Source organism: Diplotaxodon limnothrissa, linkage group LG17 (genome assembly GCF_057381915.1).
Source record: "Diplotaxodon limnothrissa isolate DT_005_m linkage group LG17, D_limnothrissa_male_GT1.1, whole genome shotgun sequence".
NCBI classification, from domain to species: Eukaryota; Metazoa; Chordata; class Actinopteri; order Cichliformes; family Cichlidae; genus Diplotaxodon; species Diplotaxodon limnothrissa.
In genome coordinates, this window is record NC_140612.1 from 30,265,811 (window position 1) to 30,291,360 (window position 25,550).

Consider the following 25,550-nt stretch of genomic DNA (forward strand, 5'->3'; position numbering starts at 1 on the left):
CTCTCTTAGGATGTTAGGTTGTTAGGAAAAGACAGTCAAACTGCCACAGTTTGCGTTCAAGATGCTGACTTATCTGCAAATGTTTGCTAACTAACCACTGAGCAGGATTAGTTGAAACTTGGAAATAGTGTAACACAAACCAGAGATAGAGAACGCTTGCCTTCAAAGTAAATGCTGTGCTAACACATTTTGAAAGTGGTGCAGCTATTCACAACTGGTGAACAGTCTCTCTTTTTGGTTTATGTCACACTTTTCTCGGTTTCACTATGGTTTAGAAAGTAGTTTATGAGTGTGTATGTGGACAACCATAACTAGCATGGCTAGATTGTTTGCTAGCAACCAAACAATTGCAAGGATGTATTAGAGTGCAGCACCCTATACCTTTTTGTGGCCAGTTTCACCCAGCAACAGCAGGCAACCTCCAGCATCCACTCACCAGCTGGCCAGGGAATACACATTTTTCACTAGCAAATGGTGGTCTTACTGGTGTCTATCCCTGTTTATCCTCAAACCACCTGTTATAAAAAGGTTACACAAGAAGAAAACTGATCTGTTCACCTGCACCCCCATTCTAGTTTGTTTCACACAGCAACAGCGCACTATAATTAAGGACAAACCAAAGCTTTTTGTGTGCACATTTACTGCTGACATAGTTTGCTCTTCAAATTTGGCAACTTGTTGTAAACTTTGCTGCAGGCTGCAGCAGCTACACCTGCAGAATACAGGGTGCACATAAGACACACTGTATTTCAATGCTTTTATTACTAATTGTTGCAAATGCAATTTAATCCTATGAAAAATATATGTCTGCAAATATTATGCTTTATAGATTAAAAACGAGTATCTAATGTATTTCAAATTTGACTTTTTTGCCAATAAAAACTGAAAATGGGCTAATAAAACCAGCACAGTTAACCACCATACATGTTACACACAGAGCTCTAAATTTGCCAATTTCCCATTGACTGAAGTTGATATTGACATTGATGTTGATGTTGAGATAACCACTCACTTTCTGAAGAAATCATAGCAATTACTGCACTGGCAAAAACTGAAAACAATAAATACTGAGCCACTACAGAGCAATATCTTTATGAGTGTAGGTCACACAATGCGCAATTATCTCTAAAATTCTTCAAGACCTTGCAATTCTTATGATCTCTAGTCTCATGCATTTAGAGAATGATAAGGGCTATTTTGGGCTTCATGCTCATCAATATGTCTCATACTGAATGTAAATACAGTCTTCGATGTTGATGGAAAAATCAAGGTTGCTCACTGATTTATTTTGGAAAATTCCTGAGAGGAAAACGTGTGGGGATTTTTTTTTTTTTATTTCTTTCTTTTTCCTAAAATAAAGAATTTAATTGGATTTTAAGTATTTTTCCTTCCCAAGATGTGCTTTGTTGTAAATAACTTGTACATCTGGTCAGTGGTTTTGCTGCCTCCTGGCAAGCCTTGATGCAGTCTGTGTGGGTGAGTGAAAAAGACACAGAGGGCCTGTTTAAAAAAAAATATTTAAAAAAGATCTGAGATGAAATAAAAAGGGAAAAGGGGAAATTGGGTAAATATGCAGAGCCTAACTAACAAGAGTAAGGGTAAACAAATTTGTATGCATGATAGGGAGGCTGAGATGGGGAGGCAGATGGAGGAAGAGAGAGAGTGAGAGGCAAAAAGAGGAGCGAATTCACTGACATCATTGGAGTTGGTTTGTGTCAGCATGCATGTGTTGAAAGTAGATGTGAGTGTACTGGAGCGTGCGCTGGGCAGGAGGGGAGGGCTCAGAGCAAAGTAGTGACGTATTGTAATCTGGAATACCGAGAAGCCCAGCTGTGCAGAATCTGGGCATAGCGAGGGTTTATGTTACGTCATACAAACCCACGCACACACATGCAGAAAAGCACACAAATGCACACGTAGCCTGTCGTGAGTCCTGAAGGAACACAACTGTTACTTGGGAGAAAGGTCAGGAGGGTTAATGCACGTGTGTGTGTACATGCTGTGTGAGCAGTTTCTTGTTCCCTGCCTTATTGTTTTTACTACCTGATATTAGTAAATATTGAGGTTTTGCTTCTGAACCATCCCCTACCTTCAGTGAACCCTTCTTCTTCTACTACTACTTTTTTCTTCTTCTTCGTCTTCTCCTTCTCCTTCTTCTTCTCTGCTGATATGCACCCAGGGGAAGGACTCAGTGATGCCAGGTGAAGATGCACAGCCTCATGTTTTGAGCCGCAGTTTGGACCCCTCTCTCTTGCAGCAATTTGCCCAGGGTTGAAATGACTCTCTCCTGGACTGGAATACAGTATGTTTCTAATGCACCTCAACCCAAATGACTGATGGTACAGTCTCTCCAAAGAGCTGGAAGATGCCTATTTCTAGCTCCATGACCATATTTGGCACTGACCTCAGGAAAAGGAAATAATGCTACCCATGTCACCCTCCCTTCTTTGCTGGTTATTTTTGACCATCCCCCTTACAGCTCCCTTAACCCTCAAGCTCTTTTGTACTCCTTTTGATAAACATCAAATGGCCTTTTTAAAAGAAAAAAAAACTCCTTACAAAATGACTTTTATGGTCCGAAGAGTCCAAGCAGGAGAGACTTCTGAGATGAGTGCAGTCATGTACATTAATGTATCCCCAGTGGTTAACCCTTTAGGCTGGCTCGTGCCTCGATAGTTTATTTTTACTCACATGTTACATCAGGGGCATGTTTCTCCTTGGGGTTCTAACAAAATTAAGTCTTGCATAATTATTTGCATGCACCGCATATTGAGCACAAGTCTATTTATAGAACACATTTATATTTCCTGACGCACATTATGTGTCACCCTGATTTATTTGTACTGTCTCAATACTCCTGGTGTCATTTATAAGGACTGACAATAGCAGAATAGTTTGATCATTTAAAAAGAGGCCTTGCGATAGATGTTTTTGAAAATATTCAGGGTCATTTTTCTTTCTTGCATTAAATGATGGGCACAGGGCTGTCGTTTCTCACATATCATTAACACGCTTCAGATAAAAGCAATCCTGATTCTGGTCACGGTATCAGCAACTCTGGTGATGGCCCCAGCTTTGGGATACTTTGCAATTTAAATTAGTACAACAGAGGGCCTGTTGACCTGTTGAGGTGTACTTACTGCAAATTGATTTTCAGTTTGAAACTACGGTAATGGTTGCCAAAGTTGGGTCTGCAGTGGAAGCTGAACCCCCAGCTGACTGTTTAGCAGAGGACACAGGGCACACTCAGACTGGGTAGTGAGCTGCATGTCATACAATAGTCCCCAGAGACCACAAAATATTACTATAGTTATGTGCAAGAGGCATAAAAATATGTTTTGCATGTATTCATAGACAGATAGATAGAATGAATATGCCAAATTACACAAGAACTGGACTGAAAGACAGTGGCAAACCAAATTTTTAATTGTTGTTGCAAATTATTGTCAATGTGTACAGAGGAGGTCAACACTGATTGGCAACAACATAATTTTTTAGCATGACACTGAAGAAAAATTAAAAGCACACAATCAGTCGTGGATTGGCCTCCTCTGAGCCTGGACCTCAACATTTCTGAAGCCAGTGGAGGATCATCTTGGCAGAGAATAGAGCAAAAGGCAACCAGCATCCACAACTGAGTATCAAATGTCCAAGAAGCCTGGAGAACTAATCCTGAAGTCTTCTTAAAGAAATTACAACAAAGCTTGCCTAAGAGAGTTCAGGCTGTGTTGAAGAACAAAGTTGGTCATGCTTTCAAGCATGTTAGAATTGCAAGAAATGTTTCCCCTTGTATACTCTATTTTCCTGTTTGCATATCTTTTAACAGATAACTGCACCTATTTCCTATTTTCCTTGAAAAATATAAGGAAACAAGGGGTGGCTCAAGACTTTTGTATAGTACTGTATTAAAACAGATACTTGCTGGCACAGAAACTTTTATAAAGGCTTTTTTTTAGTAAAATGTTAACCATAATTACCAGCTTATAATCATAAACTGTTACATCATGCATTTATCAGGATTCTTCCACTTGGCACTACAAATGTTTGTACAAGTAATATAGCGGTTTCAGTTTGAATCAAAGTAGTGGGTCAGCAGACAGGCAATAATGTCACAGTATCAGTGTGTTAACTGAGCAGTTAAGTCATCTAGTGGCCGAGTCTCCACTTTAATGTAATCTTTTCTACATTCTCAGTGAATCCATTCGTGTTTCAGGGCCAAATGCAAAGCTTTAACCTAATGAGACCATTAAAATACACAGCACACTGTCTGCCTGATTCCGCCTCGAGATCCTGAAATTGTACCAGTTTTGGAACTTTGCAAGTTTGTAAGTGAACAGAAAGAGGCAGGATGAATAGTGGAGAGTAGGTGAACTCATTACTCAGTTGAAGAACACTAGTGCATTAGTGGTTGCACGTTATAATAGAGGGTCTTCAAACATTTAATCTCTCCCCAAGAAGAACAACTTTGTCCCCAGGAGCTAACTGTACTAAAAGGTTGTGCATGTGTGTTTGCATGTGCTGCCCTTTGATTTGATCTCCTCAGCCTTATCCACCTATCGCCATGGTTGTTGGTCCCAGCGTGTTTTTGTCCTGCGTCTCCCCTCAAGTTTTCAGTGGAAAATAGCATCCGAAGTTGGGAGTCTTTCCTCAAATGACGCCCTTAATACCACAGTGACTGGTTCGTTCCTGTGCAGTATCAACACTTCCTGTCATTAGCGGGAAGTCTGTATGTGACTGAAACAGATGGACACTGGAGAACTATTGACATAGACAGAGACAGTAGGATCATTAATGCTTTGCCCAGAGGAACGAGACCTCTCTCCGGGTCTCTTAAGCGCCTGTTCTATTTTACCCTCATCAAAATCGTCTTGTCAGTGCTAGCTGTCTGAGAGACAGGCTCCATCAAAATAAGAGTTGTATTGAGATATGTCAAAGTCACAGCAGGAGATGCCTGTCAGAGCTACAGAGTTCTCATAGGCCAACGTCACAGGTAATCACACTCACTGTCCTTGTCAAGCATAGGGGGATCTGAGTGGTTTATCTTTAGAAAACACAATCGACCAGGATTCACTCATATGGGATCATAAGGAAGACAAAAAAGTTTCCATGCAACTCCTCCTCCATCTCAGTACGAGAGCAGCAGCGGCTGCCGACGGAGGTTTATAACTTGCCATACGGACACCATGTTTGAACCCACAGTGCTCACGCTTGACTGTGTTTGTGCTCGCAGGCTAGCTGTGTGCTCACATACCATAATTAGCGTAATGAGTTATTTATAGCCAGCTGTGGAATTAGCTGTGGAATTGCCAGGCAGCCGCAGGGCTGATTAAGCCACTTGCCAATCAATTATTTATGGCTTCCTGGAGAAGAGTAGCTTGTCCTCTTTTGTGTGCAGCACCATGGCAACACAACAGGAAGCAGAAATCCTGTGGAGAGGAAGTAGACCCTATGACAGAATCAGCTGTGGCACCCCTGTCTGCACCATGGTTCTCTCTCTTTCTCTCTTATATTCACACTCACTCCTCTAATATAAACCATACTTTTATGAGGAGCCGTCTATGAACTCCCTCGACTCAATAAAAGGTGTTTATGCTCTCCATTTCAGGGAAAATAAATAAACTGGACGGATGAAAGTAGATTATTCCCAACTGTTGAAATGAAGGACCAGACTGAATGTGGCATAGGAACTGTGCCTTTCATCCAGTCACTGCATGAGCAGGTACACAGTAAATGAGGTCCTCGGGGTCATTTTTGCTTTTTTACACTTCCTAATTGTAGGGGGAAACGCTCCAGAAGTTTTGTTTTTTAAGTCATAAAAGGTTTTCTGCTTTGCTCCAATGTACAGCAATATGACCACCATAACTGAGGGTACTTTTTGCAAAAATACAATAGCGTCTGTCACTATTTCCTACAACAAAACTGTTGCAAAATCCTTTCTGTGAGTAAGCATGAATCACTGTCTTGACAATCAGCAGCTAAAGATGGACTGTTTTAAATTTCAAAATGTGAAGTCAAGCCCAGCTGCAAAATTTACCAGCAAAATTTTTTTTTTAGGATTGGTAAATATGCACTTTAATATCCTTTTTTCCTGTGTGTTCCTGCATGTTTCTCACCTTCCTACCACACAAACTTGCACTGCATCCCACATATAAAGGCAGATGCATTAAGTAAAAAAACAAAACAAAGAAAAACAGTACATAACAGTCCAATTAAAGTCTGCGCAGCCTGTTCTCTTTCACCTAATAAAGTAACCGGACGAATCTACCCTCAGCATGTCAGACAGAGGACAGAGTGACGCTTTGAGGCGAATTTCAATCAGTCTGTCTCACTCCTACACAGCAAGTTGGCTTCTGGCTGTGTGGGAGGCCCACAGGACATAGCCATGGGCTTCATCTACACAGATCTGCCACCCAAATTGAATCTAAAATCCTCTGCAGTTTTTCCTTATCCACTTTTTTTTCTCCTCTGTTTGTGTAAATCGGGTCCCTGCAGAGACTGCTACGCTTGAACTTTTCAAACTAAATCAGTAAAAGTTCCAGGGAGCAAACAACAAAAACTGCATAACTGAAATCCAACTTGTGAGGCCTTTGTTAGAGTCGACACGAGAGAAAATTGACTTACCAAATGAAATGGTGAAAGTACAATAGGTGACAATTAAAGCAATAAATGCATTACTGCTCTTAAAGGAGAACAGAAAATTAGTAGACAGTTTTTGTTTTTTTTCATTTAAAAGTTAATCTCTCTTGGGATTTCAATTGAAAATTGAGCAAACAAGCATCTGAACATTTTGCAATGTCTTGCAGCTTTCTCACATTTATATATTTCAAAGGTACACTTGGGCACCACTTACATGTTTGCATTCCAGGCTTAAAAGCTATTACCTCTCACAAAATGTGGGTATTACTTGCAGTTAAAGGTGGAGTAAAGTTAGCTGTTCCAAGCACCAATCAAATCCCATTATGCAGATAGGCAGGAAGATGCAGATGTAGCCTAACGCTGAAATGAAAAGTGGTCATTGCAGTGGGTAATCAACCAAGTTTTCATTGAAAAACTTCACACTACCTGCTAGTAACCAAAGCAATCATAAATAGATTTTTGGTGCAGCTCATTCTGTGTGATCAATTTCACCTAGCAACAGCCAACAACCTCCAGCAACCACTCACTATCCAGTCAGGGAATACACAATTTTCCCTAGCAACTGGAAGTTGTGATGGGACCACTGACCGGTCTCTAGGTATGTGCGGCTAAGGCTTTAGTCATGGCTAGCTAATTTCATGCTAACTGCTTATTGAGGCTCCTTTAGCTTGCCTTGTGTGTTTGGAAAAATATGGTTGGCTGTTGTCAATATGACAATATCTTCGGCAAAAATGCCCCTCAATCATCAAGCAACCATTTTTGGATTCTGTTAGAGCTGCAGTTTAAAATAATACGGAGCTCTGGTACAGGTTCTTAGTTCATACACTCCCATATGGAAAAGATATATATAAATCTTATAAAGTTTGTATCTGTCTTGTGTGAAACTTGTATGAAAAGCAAACAAGGGTGAAAACAGATATAAGATCCCTTGAGAAATTATATAATGAAACTTGTATGTTTTGGATACTTACTAAAACAATATATGAAAGTAATGAGAAAGTGGCCACTTTCATGAGTAAATCATATAAGTTTTTACTATTTCTTTTCCATATGGGCTGTCTGAAAGCCATTTTACCCCCCTGCTCACACTCAGGGCTGGGCACCAAAGATGACCATATTAAGTGCATCCCTTCTCAGTGATATCATACAGATCAAACAAGTGTCTGAAATACTGCAGTGAGTGCAATCTGAAGCCTGCATTTTTCCCTGACAGGGATTACTTCCATATACACTGACCTCATTATTTAAACTTAGACCATATTTAAAATGAGTATCTACCACTGTGGAAGAGTAAGTATGACAGAAAATATGAGGCACATAATCAAAACATTGTCTTGTTTCATCTTTATATATCCGTACAAATGACAGCTGGTCATTTTACTGGGGGTTATATGTTGGTCTATGTGTAAAACATAATACCAAAACACATAACAAAGATGAGCCGAATGCCTCCTCCCTCCCTCATTCCACAGAAAGAAATTTTCAGTGTTAAACACATTGCTATCGCAAACTCCCGTGTGTATTTTTTATCACTTCCTCCCTCCTTTTCTCACTTTCTTTCACACATTTCTCTTCTCTAAGCACTATATTCCTCGCCTCAGTTCTTCTGGAAGGACATCTGTTTGCCCACGGAGTCATCAATCCCAGCATGCCTGGCTGTTGCCCAACCTTGGCTATGTGTGGTTTTTTTTTGTTTGTTTTGTTTTCTACCTGCTGTCTGATCTTTTGCTGAACAGTCATCACTTTCTCATTTTACAGCATTTATCGAGAGGATGTACGAGTAGATGGAGTTGATGCAAAGACAAACATGCATTTCGAGCGCGATGACACACAACCGCATTCAAATACAGATATAGCATATTGTTCGCATCGACTCACTAAGCTTTCAGTCTTTTCCTGAGGACTCCACATATATGCACACAAATCAAGGATTTCGTGAATAGGAAATGCATATTCAACAATACTTTGAAAGACCTCTGTGTGTGTGTATGCAGACATATACCTAAACAGAGGAGTGTTATCTACAAGGACAAATGAATGAGTAATGTTTGCTGTTGCAGGAAGCTGAGGTGATAGTGTGTTTTTGCCTCACGTGGTGTGAACATGCAGGCAGTGTACTGGCACAGACATTGAGTGCAGAACAAACTCAATGCCTTTTTTTGAGTTATCTTTATGGAATATAATCAATCAATCAAAGCTTTATTCGCCCCCCCCCCCCCCCCCCCCCCCCGACCTTACACACACACACAACACAGACATTACATGGGGATACAGGTTTACAGTTAAATTTTTTTCATTGCTGTTAACCACTCTTCAGTGTCAACTTTCTGGAAAAATCTCAGAGAATGCAGGATATTATTATTATTATAGTTTTGGTATGTGCTCTCTCGAGAAACAGCTGCACCCAAGAAGCTTACAAACCCATAGCAGGCCTGCACCTGTTAGTGTGGTCGATCACTTTGCAGGCACTCTGCCTAGTTCTTTTTAAACACAGCGGCTTTTATTTTCACGTTTTTGTGTTGAGGACATTGAAAGTTTATCATCCCACCATGAAGCATGGAGCCACGAAGTCAAAGATTTGCTCAGGTCTACGCCATGACCTAAATGATTACTGTTTTCCCTTTGGATGTCCAGCTCATATTTTGATTCATTTTTTTCTCCCTCTCTTTTTATTGTTATTTAGTTGCATTATGTCCTGTCACCCTTCCTGTGTGCACATTTTTGGAAAATTTCCCTCTGCAGTACGCATACACACACACGGACACACTCATGCACTGCCTGGCCTTCACCCCTTACATCATGTTTCCATTGCTCAATGAAAGATGACCTGTGCCATATGCAGCCATTGGGTTTATTTGTCACTCAAAGACAAACCTTCGCTCCAATCCTTTATTTCCATCTGTTCCTTCCTGCTTCTCTTTTTATTGTGATAGGTCATATTTAACAGTGAGATTTGGAGAGCGGGGGAAAAAAAGCATAAATTGGCTTGACATCGTCCAGGTTGACATCTTAAAAGGTCTGAACCCCTAAGATGTTTGGTTTACTCTTACATACGTTAAAGAAACGCGTCAGCCTCACACAATTGAGAAACAGTAACCAGTAAATGTTTAGCATTCCTCTTCATATTTCCACATCTTATTTCTGTGAATCAGCAATTTTAAAACCATATGAATTTTATGAACCTTTTCATGCAATGTTTATTATATTAACAAGGACTTTATTCAAATCGTATTTGCTTCTTTTCCCCTCCCATCTGAGCATAAATGTGCCTTGCGGGGCTCCACAGGCCGTTTCTGTCAATTTACTCTCAGTTAATTAGTAATCAATAGCCACCCAAACAGCTGTAAAAAGAAGTGCGCACTCTCATACGCACACATTCACATAAACACATGTTCCCCCTGCTCATTCTGTCCAATTAAATCCATCATAAAGATTCCAAAGCAAGTGTATAATAGGAGCACAATATTTCAGCAGTCATTACCCAAACCGAGTTGGCCTGGTTCTCATTACCTGGAGTCCTTGCAGGAGTTGCCAGCTCTGCACGTGTGCATACACACACACATAAGCACACAAACGTGAATAAATATGCTCATGACTGGCTTCTCGCTAATTTGAGACCTGGTTGAAATGTTTTTGAGTGGAAAATGCTCGGTGTCAGCACGGCAGCTTGTAAAATGTCCTCTAGATTACTGTATCAGCAGCTCGCAGACGTGCACAGAGGGCAGTTGCAGAAATGTATTACATGCTATCTGTTCTGTTTATTCCAGCAATCATACTGTGATTGCATTTGTTTGTGTGTTTACGTATGTTTGTGGGTTTTTTCTTTTACCCTGAGGCTCTGTGAACCTGTTGGCTGTCACACTGATGCACACAAATATGTATTTACCTATCTTACATTACAGAGAAGATACGAAATATTGACTTATTCACCGCTGGAGCTCATGGACAGCACAAACTGATGAGGACACTGTTCATATATACACACACTACCACTCACATGTACTATAGGTATATGCAACAGCAGCAAACCCTCACACATCTTGTAATGCATTTGAGGTGGAATGTGAATGGGCCTGTTCATTGCCTTGGAAACGGCAGGCTAGCCGGTGGGGGTGGCAGCTCCACAGAGTAATGATGTTATCTCCCAAATGGGTTCAGTTCAGGACAGACCCCCACACACCTACTGTACATACACACTGAAACGCATATGTCCGCCTGTCTCCTGCATTTTACTTTAACAGATGGCTGAATTCTTCCTGCGCTCCAAGCAGCATGTTGTAAGTGACAGGGTGTAGATGCAGTGAATAAGGTTAGGGAATCTCACTACCGTAATCTGATCCAAAGGCATATGGTACTTATAGTACTTTTTCATAATTCACGTGACAACAGCAGCTCTCCTGCAAAGTATTGTTCTGTACAGAACAAAAATTAATGTGTTTTCATTTCTTTATACAAGGTGTGAAATAAATGCCCCCAAAACACACAATATATGTGGGTTTTGTGTTTTGATATTTGGTCATGGGCTGCACATTTACTTTAAGTTTAGGTCACTCTGAAAATTAACTTACACTGAGAAAATCTATGTTACTTCGTGGAGATACAATACATGCCATTTATGTCAGAAGGTTTGTGTGTAAATTGCATTCAGTGAAAATGGATACTTTAGTAAGTATACTTTGCAAGTACCTGGAACCGTTTTGGTACAGATTCAACTCATTCCCCAGAGGTTTTGGTCCATATCGACATGACAGACACTCACACAGTAGAAGATTTATTAGCCACACATACGTGGTGAAAACTACCATTCCACCACATCCCAAAGGAGCTCCGCTGGACTGAGATCTGTTAACTGCGGAGACTGTGGGGAACAGTGAACTCATTGTCATGTTAGAGAAACCATTTTGAGATGATTTGAGCTTTGTGACATGGTACATTATCCCACTGGAAACAGCCATCAGAACATTGTGGTCATAAAGGGGTCAGGGATCAACATGGCCAACAACGAAATTCACATCCAAGGTATACCAAGAAAATATCAGAGAACATTACACTACTAACAGCTCGAACCACTCATACAAGGCAGGTTGGATTCATGCGTTCATGTTGTTTACACAACATTCTCACCCAAACATCCAATGTCCCAGCAGAAATTGAGATCAACTTTGCTGCTGATTTGGTGAGCCTGCTTAAATTGTAGCCTTAGTTTCTTGTTCTTAGCTGACAGGAGTGGCGCCCAGTTTGGTCTCCTGCTGCTGTTTCAAGGTTCGATGTGTTGTGCATTCAGAAATGCTCTTCTTCATACCTTGGTTATAACAAGTTGTCATTTGCTCAGAGACAATCTGAGCATTCTCTGACCTCTAGCATCAAAAAGGCATTTTATCTCAGATAGCTGCCGCTCACTGGGGATTTTCTCTTTTTTGGATCATGTAATCCCCAGAGATGGTTGTGTGAGTAAACCCCAGTAGATCAGCAGTTTCTGAAATACTCAGACCAGCCCATCTGGTACTAACCACCATGCCACATTCAAAGTGACTTAAATCGCCTTTCTAATGCTTGGTTTGAACTTATGAATGTACATGTTTAAAATACATTGAGTTTTGAAAAAATAAAACTAAAATCTATGGATTAATGCATGTAAACACTAAAGATGGCTGTTATCCTGCCCCTGCTACCAAACACCAGAAACTGTGACTGAAATCAACACCAGAAGCAGGAACAGTGTTTGATTGGCTGATTTCTTGCCCATATAACTTAATCATCTGATTGGTAATTGTACACATTGGAGCCTTTGCAAAGATTACGTCTAGAAAAATTTTAATATGCTTGATGCTAGAGATCTATTGATCAATTAAGCAGCTGAAAGACTCTTTTACAAAGTATTGAATCAAGCAGGGTAAATCATTTAATTTGCAACTCTTCTTTTCGATTATTTGCTTATTTGTACAGTTTACAATCACTGATGTCACTGGATGCCTCTATGCATATATCTGCATACATCTGCAATACATTGAATTTGCACTGTCAGACAATATCTTAAAAATGTGTTGGAAAATTTCTCAACTCGGGTCAAAAACATTTTTTTGTTTCTCTGGACATCTTTTTTTGTCCAGACAGCCTGTGTAAGTGGAACCTTGTTTACGCATGGTAAATGGTAAATGGTAAATGGCCTGCATTTGTATAGCGCTTTTCTAGTCCCTAAGGACCCCAAAGCGCTTCACACTACATTCAGTCATTCACCCATACACACATTCACACACTGGCAATGGCAAGCTACATTGTAGCCACAGCTGCACATGGTGCTCCTCTACCTCCACTGTCTGCCAGTGGGCTCTCCATTCTTCGCTACCCCCCTATCCTGCAGCTGCCTCTCTGTTCCATTCTCCACTACACTCCCCCCACCCATTCTGCAGCTGCACCCCACTTCTCATATCTCATTTCAAGACAGCAGAGACTCACATATGTGCTTGTTGTGCTTATATGCACATCATATTTGATCCACTTAATTTGGAATGTAAACTGGTGTTTATTTGCTTCTCTTAGGGGTATTCATTTTGGATTACACTGCAGCAAAATGATCCCCACACCAGTCCTTATTTCTTTTATTTCACATTGCTACATTCCCTTTTTCTCTAAGTGGCCATTCTTCCAGTCACCGTGGTCGAGTTACACTAAATGGTCCCTGCTTCAGCAAGATTGCTCTAAGACCAGTTTGTATTCATGTTCCTTCTCTTCCTTTCTTTGTCCTTTCCTTTCTCATAGTAGTATTAAACTATTTGTTTTTGAAGACGGCAAGTTAGTGTATGTTAAGTTTAAGAGAATTGCTTCAACAGTGTGTATTTTTACAGTGTTATATTGCAAATTTCACCATGTCCAGAGTATGAATTCTATTGACTTTCCCATAAAAGCTTGACATTCGTGGTATGAGGAAGAAGTTAAGATGAACAGTCTCTCTGAAATTTGTTACATACCTTTGTGTGGACCTGAGGAGGAACCGTAAAAACTGTGGTGTCACTGTGATGTTTCATAAGCATCACTACTTTGGTGTATGCAAAGTTTGCATTGTCGTTGTTACTTTTAATTTAAAACTATAAACTGTATATAAAAATGGAGGCAGCTTCCAGGTCTGAAAAATGAAGCCAATGCAGAAATGCTGTAATCCAGCATTCTTTCAAATGGCCAGCAGGGGCAATCTCTAAGACTGCAAAAAGAAGCCCGATTGTATAGCTCCATGACATCAATTAACACTTCCTGGTGTGTTTACGGTTTCAGTGTCTTGTCTCAGATTTTGTTGAATTCAGCACGGTATGCATTTTATAAATTATGGTCTCTTGAAGCAGGGTGTGTTTTAAAGTTGGCATACAACTTTAAAACATAACCCGTGTTGTGTAATTTACGTGTGACCATGTAGTTCCTCATGTCTGTTGTCTGATTTAAAAACACTAAGATGGCAACGGCAATGAAACTCAGCTACGTCCATCTTTTATATACAAGCTATGCTCAAAACCTGCAGACTGTAATTGAAGCTTATTAAGATTGCCTATGGCTGAATTTCTGCAGGTTTCAGAAGGCTATAATTTACAGACCTTTTCAAGACTGTTATGAATGCAGTTTGTTTCATACCTGTGTATGCAAAAGAGGTAGAAGTAGAATTAGATTGCCAGTATGTCTTTATTACTTATAAAGTTACTTATAAATAAACTTTTATTTGGCAGTTCTTTAGGGCTTCACATTTGATATTGGCAAATGGGCTGGGCTGTTTAGCCATATTTCGTTTAATTTTATCTTACCCATATAAGATTAAAGTAACATCAACAGAAACAACTTGAAATAAATACTCACTGGACAGCAGTTAGAATTTTTTTTTTCTAATTCCTTTTGTTGTTTTATTGCAGTGTGAGCAAAAAAGATATTTCTCAAAAATATTTGTTACGTGAAACTGAGTTTAATGCGAGTGCCGAAGTTGCACGTAACATATTTTAGGATGCTTTTTTAAAATTCACATACTAATTGAAATGTGTCTTTTCAAGGTAGCAAAAGTGAATGTGTTCAGACAGAAATGAGTGCATTTTTACTTTTATCATTTATTTAGGCCATTTGTCTAAATTAGTGTCAAAATGACATATAAAGCAAAGCTTTTTATTGATGCTTGCAGGCAGCAGCATTTATAAGTGCAAATAAATTAAGAGAAGTGAGCTACTGTCCTTGATGGCACATTTCCTAATTTCAAGTGTGAATCTATTGCCACAAGGTGCCAGTAGCAGCAGCAGCAACAGCATTATAATGGAATAGTAATGACACATTCAAATACCCAATGACACAATGGTGATGGAAACCTTATTTATTTAGCACATAACATGTAAACTCAACGTGCTTAGCACAAAAGATAAAATAACTCCTTCAGACTTTATTTTAACAATAACTAAATTAAACTAATATTTTAACTCTACAGGAGCTGCACAGTTTTTTATTGGGTTGAGCTTTATAACCAGCCTACTTATGGCCGGCTTATCTGCTGTCTAACCGCATCAACAATTTGGTGTTCTTGTCATATGGAGCAGCTAATGGGCGATCGTGGCTCAGGGGGTTGGGAATCGCATCTGTAACCGGAAGGTCGCCGGTTCGATCCCTGGGCTCTCTGTCCTGGTCGTTGTGTCCCTGAGCAAGACACTTTACCCTACTTGCCTACTGGTATTGGCCAGAGGGGCCGATGGCGCGATATGGCAGCCTCGCTTCTGTCAGTCTGCCCCAGGGCAGCTGTGGCTACAACTGCAGCTTGCCTCCACCAGTGTATGAATGTGAGAGTGAATGAATAGTGGTATTGTAAAGCGCTTTGGGTGCCTTGAAAAGCGCTATATAAATCCAATCCATTATTATTATTATTATGAATAAAACCAGCAAGTACTCCTTCAATGCTTTTTTTGTTGTTGTTTGTTTGTTTACTTCTGGTTCACACAACACGTAGGTCACACACCTCCTTCGTAGCTTGGTTGGGCTCAACGGTATGTTTACCTGATGTGGTGAAACAACTTTGTTGCTTTCATCTTTAGTGGGGGGTTTTGCCTATTTTGCAAACATTGTTGGAGATTGGTGAAATATTTGATGATGAATTATTATTATTGTTGTTGTTTTTAGGTACTGAATCATTATCTGAAGCTGTGACACGTGGCTCTTGCTCTCAGATATACCTGGGCTTGAACATAAACACTTGGCATTGCTATAGCAATGATATTACACTTTCATATTATGTAAAAATTTGTACTGACATTACCACAGACAACGTGACTGGGCGATGGCCCAGCCTGTATGTGCGTTTGTGTTCATCTCATTCTTTGATCTCAGGACTCAGGACTCCTTTTTTCTTCTTACCACTCTTTGTTTTTAATCATAATGACAGCAACACATATGAAGTCCTCTTTAATTGGCACCTCACTTAGTGTATAAGTAGAGGGAAAGCTGTGATTTTCAAGTCACCTAAAATGAACTATAAGTCCATTTGAGGTCTTGATCCGACTAACTTACCGCATAAGCTTCTCTACATTTACTTCATATTAGAGCTGGGCGATAGAACGATAACGATATGTATCGCGATATAACTTTTTCTCGATAGAAAAATTAACCTATCACGATAGACCTCGCCACTCTTGTCCTCTTAAAAAAAAACAACAAAAAAAACAGCCAATCCAAATTAAGTAGCGCAGAGCCGAACCAATCACAGCCGCAGCGTCACATCACGTGACTTGTTACGTACAGCACAAGTGCCAAGCCGCACATGTGTATTTGTTTGGGAAGCAGCCAGCCACCGTACCGCCCGGGTAATGGAGGAAATGAGTGTGCCGACTAGAAAAATCAACCGAGCGTGACCGAAGGTTACCGAAGAGAAAACAGATGATGGTTCCAATGCCGGAGAGATTGTCGAACGGAAGAGCCATAGAAGTTCCGTAGTGTGAAGGTATTTCGGCTATTTCAAGTCATTCAAGTCAAGCATTTTTTGACGTCACACTGTGCGCCACGTTATTGTTTCGGTGAAATGAATTTCTACAATACTGTTACTGTTAATTCTACTCTCTGCAGTGTTTAAATGCTTACATATACACACAGTTACTGTCCCTCCACACATACAACTCTGTTCTGCTTCTATGCCCCAGCTTTGTTTACTTTTTCCCACCGAGGCTTCTAGACTTCTGATTGGCCAACATTTCTGCACGGTTAGGAATCTAGCGCCACCTGCTGCTTTGGCATGTTCATAGCAGCGTTTTCCTTCATTTCTCCCTTTATGTGTGGACGGGATTATTTTTTAAAACGAAAACGGAAAATCTCCGTTTTCAAAAATACCCGTGTACGTGTGGACGTAGCCTCAGTCTCTGACTGGAAGCGCTAATTCGTCATTCGGCTTTTGTCAGACTAAAGTAACTGTTAAAACTGTTTGAAAAGCTCAGCTATACAACAAGGAGAGATTGAGAATTTCCTTTTAGTTCTCAGTTTATTTGATATTGACAAAAGTTAGTCAGTTTTGTCTGTTCTTCTGTAAAACAAACTAAGATTTATTTTTAGAATTAATATTTTGTTTCTAAGTGGAATTGACAATTTAGTAGTCTTTTTCGTTTGTTCTATTTTGAAACTTAAACGCTTTAGCGGCTGCCTTTTGTGTATTTTGCAATATTTGCCTTTATTTATCTGAAAAAGTCTCATGTTCCTTAAGTACATCTACCCTGTTGAACTTATTATGGGAAATAAATATTTAAATAAAAACAAGCTGCTGATTATTTCACATTTTACTTGTGAGCAACGGCACATTTCAATCTTACAAATATAGTTATTTGGCTTATATCGTGATAGATATCGTTATCGCCTGAAATGAAAAAAACATATCGTGATATGAAAAAATCTTATATCGCCCAGCTCTACTTCATATTATCGATTCCATTTAGTGCTTAAAAGTGTGCACTGTAAGTCTTCATGTGTATGGAAGGACATTTACCCCCACGCACAGCTCAAATGTATGTGGAGTATTCCAAGTCCACCAGCTTTTGCTTGTGGTAACTGCTTCTGCTAATTATACATGTTGACAGTTATTAATATCTTCAATGTCCTCTGTGTGTGTGTGTGTTTGTGTGTGCATGTCTGTGTTTGTGTGTGTGTGTGTGTGTGCATATATGTGTGTTGGAATGATAATGTTAATGAGCCTCGAGCATGTGTCTCTTAGTTATTTATAAAGTGTTTTGTGCTCAAGGGTACGCACAGCTCCCTCGCTCTCCTGTTACATTCATGCCGCAGTGAGGACGCAGCATACACTCCTGTTGCTTTCCAGGGCTGTCCTGCAGCTGTCAGAAGACCTGTTTTTTAATGTACAGTATAAACATTGCATCTGTTGTTTTCTCAAAAAGAGCTTTTTTTATTATTTTAAATTTCTTTTAAGTGTCTGTGTAAGAGTCAGAGTTGCTGAGTTGCGGTGCTGTGAGTGAGTGAGTGAGTGAGTGATGCTACCTTTGATTTTATCACAAGGGCCACATCCTCTCTACATGTGCGCTTCTTCCTGTGTTGTGTTGCCATAGCGACACTGCATACAATAAAAGGACAAGCTACTTTCCTCCTTGAAGCCATACGCTCTGTTTGTCTTCTTCCTTCTCGCCACACGAAAACAAACAAACAGAGACACACATGCACACCCAGCTCCACATAAACACACACACACACACACACACACACACACACACACACACACACACACACACTTGGAAGGACTAAACGGCATAAACACACACATTTGCTTCTTCTCAGTTATAAATGCTCATGTACACCAAAACAGCAATGCAAATGGCATTATTGCAACACAAGAGAGCATCCAGTTACCATTTTATATGATGAGTTAAAACAGGCTGGCATGCCAGTTACCTTACTAGAAAATAGGTCACTATATTGAGATATTCACCAATCACATCACTGTGGATTAACCAGATGCAGCCAGAGCCCATCAGGACATTAGATATTGAAAATTAACCGGAGGATTTGGTAACAATAAAAACATTTCTCCTGATGCGTCTGCTGTGTCCAGGCCTGACACTGCTGCAATGCTTCATGCAGGATGGTACGACTGCATGAACGCCGCTGTAGTTTTTGGGGGGGGGTTTTTTGATCGGTTTGAAGACAGAAAACGTGAGACTTTTGGGAGCTAGAATTCACAGGCAATCTGTTTCGCTCGTTTGTCGAAACTTTCAGTCTTGTGGTGAACGTGAGAGATGGCACAAACAAGATCAAGCGTTTCACACAGAAAAAAATTAATTCATTGCTGTGCTTCAAATTGTCACTCATCCCGCCACGTTAACACGGAGAGACAACCACTTAAAATCCCAGATTTTCTCTAAATGTGAGGGGGCCTTAATACCTCCAAATATTTGCCCAAGCAGAGGCTTTAAAAGTGTCCAGGGGAGCAAAGATGAGCCATACCCACACATACCTCTTTTATTTGAAATATTTATACTGTACTCCACTGCTACTCTGTCAAATCCATGTACATGGGGGAGGGTGAGTCTTTAAACTGGCTGCACTGAGGTGGCTGTGCAGGGAGCAGTTAAGCTCAGGGATGTTAAGCTGTCCCTTACTACTGAAATGAAATGATCTGTAGAGGAAAGCAGCAGCATGTCCATGGATTTGAGTGCATGTGTTCAGCAGAGTGGGGCTGCATGCTCATTCACAGCAATGAATGCTGTAGTATTTTTTTTTTTAGAGAGATTTAGATTTAAACAAAATAGGTTCATTAGTTCCCAAACATAATGTCTCATCCATGTCTGCTCACGAGTGAGCTGGTATTAATCCAAGGGTGCCACCGCCAGCGGGTGTCTTGGCCTATAGTGACACATCAGTCACTGTCAGCAGTTAAACTTCTAATCAGAGGGACCTTGCCTGTGTCACGTTCAGCCGAATTGATGGGAGGATTTTTCAACCAGCAGCGTAATCAGAATGAAGATATCAAAAATCTCTCCTAGTAAAGCATTTAATTTTTCAGGGTCAAACTCCACCAGAATAGTTTGAAATATGTGATGATATTTTCAACCAAGCTTATTAGGATGCAGTATTAACGATACTAATAGAGGGGGTAAACAGAATTGTTTTCACACAGTAACAAAAGGAATGAAGATTTTAGCTTTTCAAATAAGACTTAGCTGATTGTTCTTTGTTTTGTTTTTTTGTTTTGTTTTTTTCATGTATAATGGCTCAATTATATCAATACTAGAAAATCAAAGACATCATCAGTAGTAATGCCAAAAATTTTATGTAAATGTTATTTTCTCAGTGTTTACCCTGATATGGGGCATAATTTGTAATGTAAGGAGATATTTTTGGATCTTTGCATGTGTGTTTTGTGATGATGTTATGTTGTCTATGTTTTGCAGTGTACTGTCAAAGTGTAAAGATTTATGATGGCAGGAAGAATAGGTGATGCAGCTGCTGCAGCTAATAGGAATCCTAATAAACTAAACTAAACGCATGGGCTCATAAGCAAAGCAGTCAGAAAATAAAAAGATTAGTTATATTTGCTGTAGCTCTCGAGTGCAGTCATAGTGACGATGCAAGACATAAAATAGTGCAGCACCTGATCCTCTTACTGTTTTCACTTTTACTTGTTCGTGCCACTCTCTCCGGAGAGCATTTAGCATGCCATGCAATAACCGCACATCTCAGCTGCTGAATGCAACCACAATATTGTCACACGAACTACAAACAAAAGATGCCTTAGTCAAGTCAGGGATTGAGTCAGAAGGTGTCTCAGTAGGAGAAATTTACATAAGTTGCAAACTGTATGATGCATTCAGGTACCTGCACACAGTAATAAACGTTTTGTTATGATTCAGTGGAAAACACTAAATAAATGCTCCACAAGGGATATCTGTTGGAGTGTGGACAATCAATGTCATTCCAGACATGGAAAATGGATTCACAGAAATCATTTTACCAACATGCTCTTCCATGTTTTTGCAAAGTCGTTGCTTCCAGTTCTTTTTTTTCATATTACAGTTTATGGTTTGTTGACCTTCCTTTAACTTTCTGTGCATCCCATGTGTACAAGAACCACATACAGCAAATAAGCAGTCATACACGTTTAAATGCAGAAAGCAAGCAGCACTTTATAATAGTCATACCATAGCACACTGGTTTATGGGGTACCAGCTGAATTCTATGAAATGGTTACTTTATATGATTTCTGTTTTGATTGCAATTATATGAAAAAGTAAAGCAGTGGGAGACGGAAGTCAGGGTCAATCATGTGTCTTGGTTTGTTGCATATTAATGCCAACTCTACCAAATGCCCTTTATTTTGCACTTAACGATACATGCTGATAATTGAGGTGCCTGCAGTGAATATTTGTCAACGAAGTAATCAGCCCTCTATTGTTACATTTGTGCATATATCTGACTTGATTAGAGAAGCGTGGCGACGCCTAGGCTACACACAAATCATGTGCACTTAGAAAAGCACGTCTACCCACATTTGCAAAACATGTGGAGCGTTGTACATTCGCTTGTATGCTTTGTTTATGTTGCCGAGCAAATGAAGCGGCAGTGAAGCTTTTAGTTTGGATAAGTGTCAGTTACATGCTGAGATGTCGCAGTCCTCCTCCAGCTTCCTCAGCTGAACATCACAGGCTTCTGTGAATGACTGTCCCATTGTTGTGGATTGTTTTTTTATCTACCGAGCCATGAATGTATCTGCTTGTTCACATCTCACTCTCATTTTTACTGATACTCGCGCTCACGCTGTAACAACACCCCCCCGTCCTGACTCATGATTCATATGCTCTCACGGTACTGTGCTGCTAGTGACTGATTGATTTTCTGGCAGATTTGTGCCCACACACCCACAGCCTAAAGCTTTGCTATGTAATCACACAAAGTATGTTGGAAATCCTTTTTACTTTCACACCTAAAGGTTCATCAGCTCTTGGCCCACTCACCAATGACATTACCTCCGCTTTTGTGCTCCTGGAGAAATCAATCGTCCGCCACTTAGAAGTGAGGGGACTTTAATTAAATAAATGGAGCACATCATTGCTGGAGTTTGGGGAGGGGGGGCTGACAAGAGGAGAATGGTGACAGGGGGTAGAGCATGGAGGTCCAAACAATCTGTCGTTTTAACAGCCCACCCTCAGTGAAGCCACAAGTTAGTCACCCTCTGAAACACCCTGACTCCTGCCTGCACACATACGCACACTCTCTTTCTCACAGTCCATCAGATGTGTGACTAAGCATGCCATTGTCAGTGTGACTGAGGATGAGCCTCACTAGTTCACCAGTCCTTCCACCGCCCACCCTCCTACATACACACACGCACATACACACATAAAGGCACACACACAGACAGAGCCATCCCTGTTTCCCATCTGTCACCCTCCACTCAGCAGACAGCAGTGTCGCCTGTCAAAAGTGCTGGTCATTGATTGCTACTGTAAGGTGGGATGGGCTTTGTAGTATTGAATTTCGAATGACTCCGGTAAGCTATGATGCTGGTGTGGGCAGTGGCAGCTGTTTGGGTACAGTGCTCCTTTTGAAGGGCCCAGCTACCTGAAAGATCCCATCATGGATAGTAAATAGTTAGCCGTGCTGGATCAAAGGCTCATTTATCCCACCTAATTCAAAGTTTGCACCAGCTTAAATGTAAACGATAGCAAATTGATGTTAGCACTTTAATATCTGGGGGTTTTAAGTGATGTGTTAATATAATAAAACAATAGCAGTTAATATATTCATACTTGTTGTGCAATAATGTATATCACAAGTTTTAAAATGCTAAAGTGCCTACTTGTTTCAAAGCCCACACCTCCTACAATATATTCTCTCTGTTAAAAGTTTTAAATTCATTAGGGCTAAACTAAAAGTTGAACCTGAAACTGAGGAAGCTTGTCTTATGTCATAGAATAATAATAAAGTAAATTATTTTATTGAGAAAGTAATAAAAAGTAATAAAAAACAGAGCCTTATATCATGGAGCTCTGAACCACTAATATAGATTTATTTAAGTGTCTCATGTTTGTTTTCAATGGGTCCGTGTCTGGGTGAGCATCGTGTTCCATGTTTTCTGAGAAAGGCTTGCTGGCTGACAACGGGAGATGGAGGAGGCGGAGGAGGAAAACGAGGCTAAGGCCGAATCAAGTCTCCATGTCCCACTGCTTCCTCAGGTTACTCACCAGCCTCATCCATTATTTCTGGCCCTGATCCATTATGGATGAGCAGGTACAATGCCACATGGCTCCGGAACCGATGCTCCCATTGCCCTCCCCTCCCACCACTAACACCACCGCCGCTGCCATCCTGCCAGAAACCTCCACCGCCAGGGAGCTTTTCTGTCATCTCTCTGGGCTATGACCTACATAAATGGGGAGCAGGGACAACGTCTCGGGGAGGCAGAGAAATAACAGAAAGGAAGTGTGGACGATTAAAGTGAATCAGAGCAGTGATTCAATGGGAAGTAGATAAGAAAAGAAGGGGGAAAGTACGGGGGAATGAAAATGATGATGATAATTTAAAACCCTAAAAACAAGACTTTGCATTTATTTTATCTTACTTGGTGTTCCTGTCACTTGACTCCATTTATCATCAGCTCACAACAGTTTATAGCTTAAGCACACAGTCTATCTATAATGATAGCAATTAGCATCTGCTAAACTGGCACTGTGCCTGGTTGCAGCACATCCAAGCACAGAGTTCCAGATAATAGCGCTAATGATGACTTGCAGCCTCTAACCCAAGTCGCCACCACGACTCCTCGCTGTCCTTCTTTCCCTTTTATAGCAAGAACTTCCTCGATTCTGCTGCTCTGGGGAATGTATTTAAGTCATTGACAGTCAAGAGACACTTGTTTGACACTGGGAGGTAAACTGGAAAGAACCCATGTTTTGTTACAGCCTGGAGCACATCACTGTCTTGGCTAATGTTTGCCAACTGGACCTTGAAAACAGCTAGATGTGTTTATTAAAGGAGAGTGTACAGGTCTATAATACATTTCACAGAATGTATTTCACCAACAGTGGTAAACATTTGCTAAAAGTTAAGAGGTTCATTGTTATTCAATTAAGTTTGTAAACTTGCAAATGAGTCTGACAAACACACGGGGCTTTGAGAAACTGTTTTATGATCATATTTTAGCTTGAGGTTAACCAAGTTGTTTTAGTTTATGGGAAAAGTATCCGGAGCCAGCCTCAACATTGTTATGCAATGACAACCAGTAACTTCTTATTCGCAGTTTTTATCCCTGCAAGTGCATGTAGTGCTCATTAACAACCATGTGTCCTGCCAAAGTGTCCTTGAGCAAGATCATGTAAGTCACTGAGGACAACCTTGTCAGAGAGATGCCTGAAATATGAATGTAATATATCCCATCCCAGTTCTGGCTCCCGCTGACAACTCTGCCCAATCTTCCCTCTTTATTTTAGGGCGAGGATAGCTCCAGTATAAGCTCAGAGTTGCCATTACTTATTTGGACCCTGTTCTCATGGAGAATCTGACTCTTCTGGGTGTTTTTGTAACTGGGCTATTGGAGCTAAAAGTAGGGTAGCCCTTAACTAGGTTATATAGTACTCCAACTAGGCTTCGTGTTGTCTGGCTACTCTAATGAGGCTATAAAGTACATTTCTGTAAAGTTATTTAAACTACCAACTTGTCACACTTGGGTTTTAAAGACTTAAAAGTATAATATTATGGGAAATATTTCATTTCTACCAGAAAGGGTTTAAGAACTTGATAAGACTACATGAACATGAGACTGTTTTCTTAACCCTTTGTGTCTCGTGAAGCTGTTTTTGTAAACCTCTGCACTTTTACTGAGGATGATTTTATAAAAACATAATATAAAATTAAAAAGATATGCTAAATAAGTTAGTGAAATAATACTCTCGAGTGCTTATGTGCAGTTTAGTTGTGGCATGTAAGGTTATCACAGCAGAAGAGGAGTAGGGCAACTGAAAAAAGAGTTGCAAAAAGAGTTGCTAAGTCGAACTCTTTTCCTCCTGTAGATACACTGAAGTGTAGGACATTCATGGAAAGAGTACCAACCTCTTATCTAATATCCAGCAAGAAAGCAAATAAGCAGATTTCCAGAGATGTTAAACTAGCTCGCTAAGCTTAGGAACTGTTTGCGCATTTTTGTGAAAGAAGTAAATGGAGTGCACCAACACTAAGTGGTTAGCACATATCATACTTTCATGATTCTAGCATGATTTAGACTGATATGAGTCTGTGCCTGAAAAGAGAGTTTATCCAAAAAAAAAAAAAAAGAAGAGTCGATGGAAAATCATCTTCAGCCTTTCCAAATATCACACCTTTTATTAATTGTAGTTTTTCACCCATTTTTTTTCCTTCAACACTGAATGTGTGTGAGTGGGCCAGTCATCTGCCACAGCAGTATTACTCAGTTCAGCTCACAGGACACTTTCCCGAGTACAAGAAACAAAGGCCAGTCTGTTTCTATGGTTTCTCACATACTGGAGATCTGAGTGGAATTTTACATAGTCAAGGCTATAATAAATAGACTGCACCCACTGACATTGAACAAATACCAATAAGCAGTATGATGATAGAGAGTTCAACTTCAATGCTCCGAGACTAAATGTCAGCCATTCCGCAGATAACAATTTTAGTTATGGCTTGTGTCATTGTGCTGCTCATTAGTGAAATGAAGTGTAGCCGTTTTATCACCAGTAGGATGGAAAAAAGAGCCTTCCGAGAACATGCTTTGATGCTGGAATACCTCCTCCCCAAACAATGTGTACACGCGCACGTACACTCTCTCATCCTCCTGTAGGTCAAAACAGGAAGCCTGCCAAAAGAGCTTTGACAAACATATGCTCCTGTCTCCAAACTTCTGATACATCATGCTAGGGATGGGTGTTTTTCTATAGAGAGAGCACTGGAAAACTCCAACA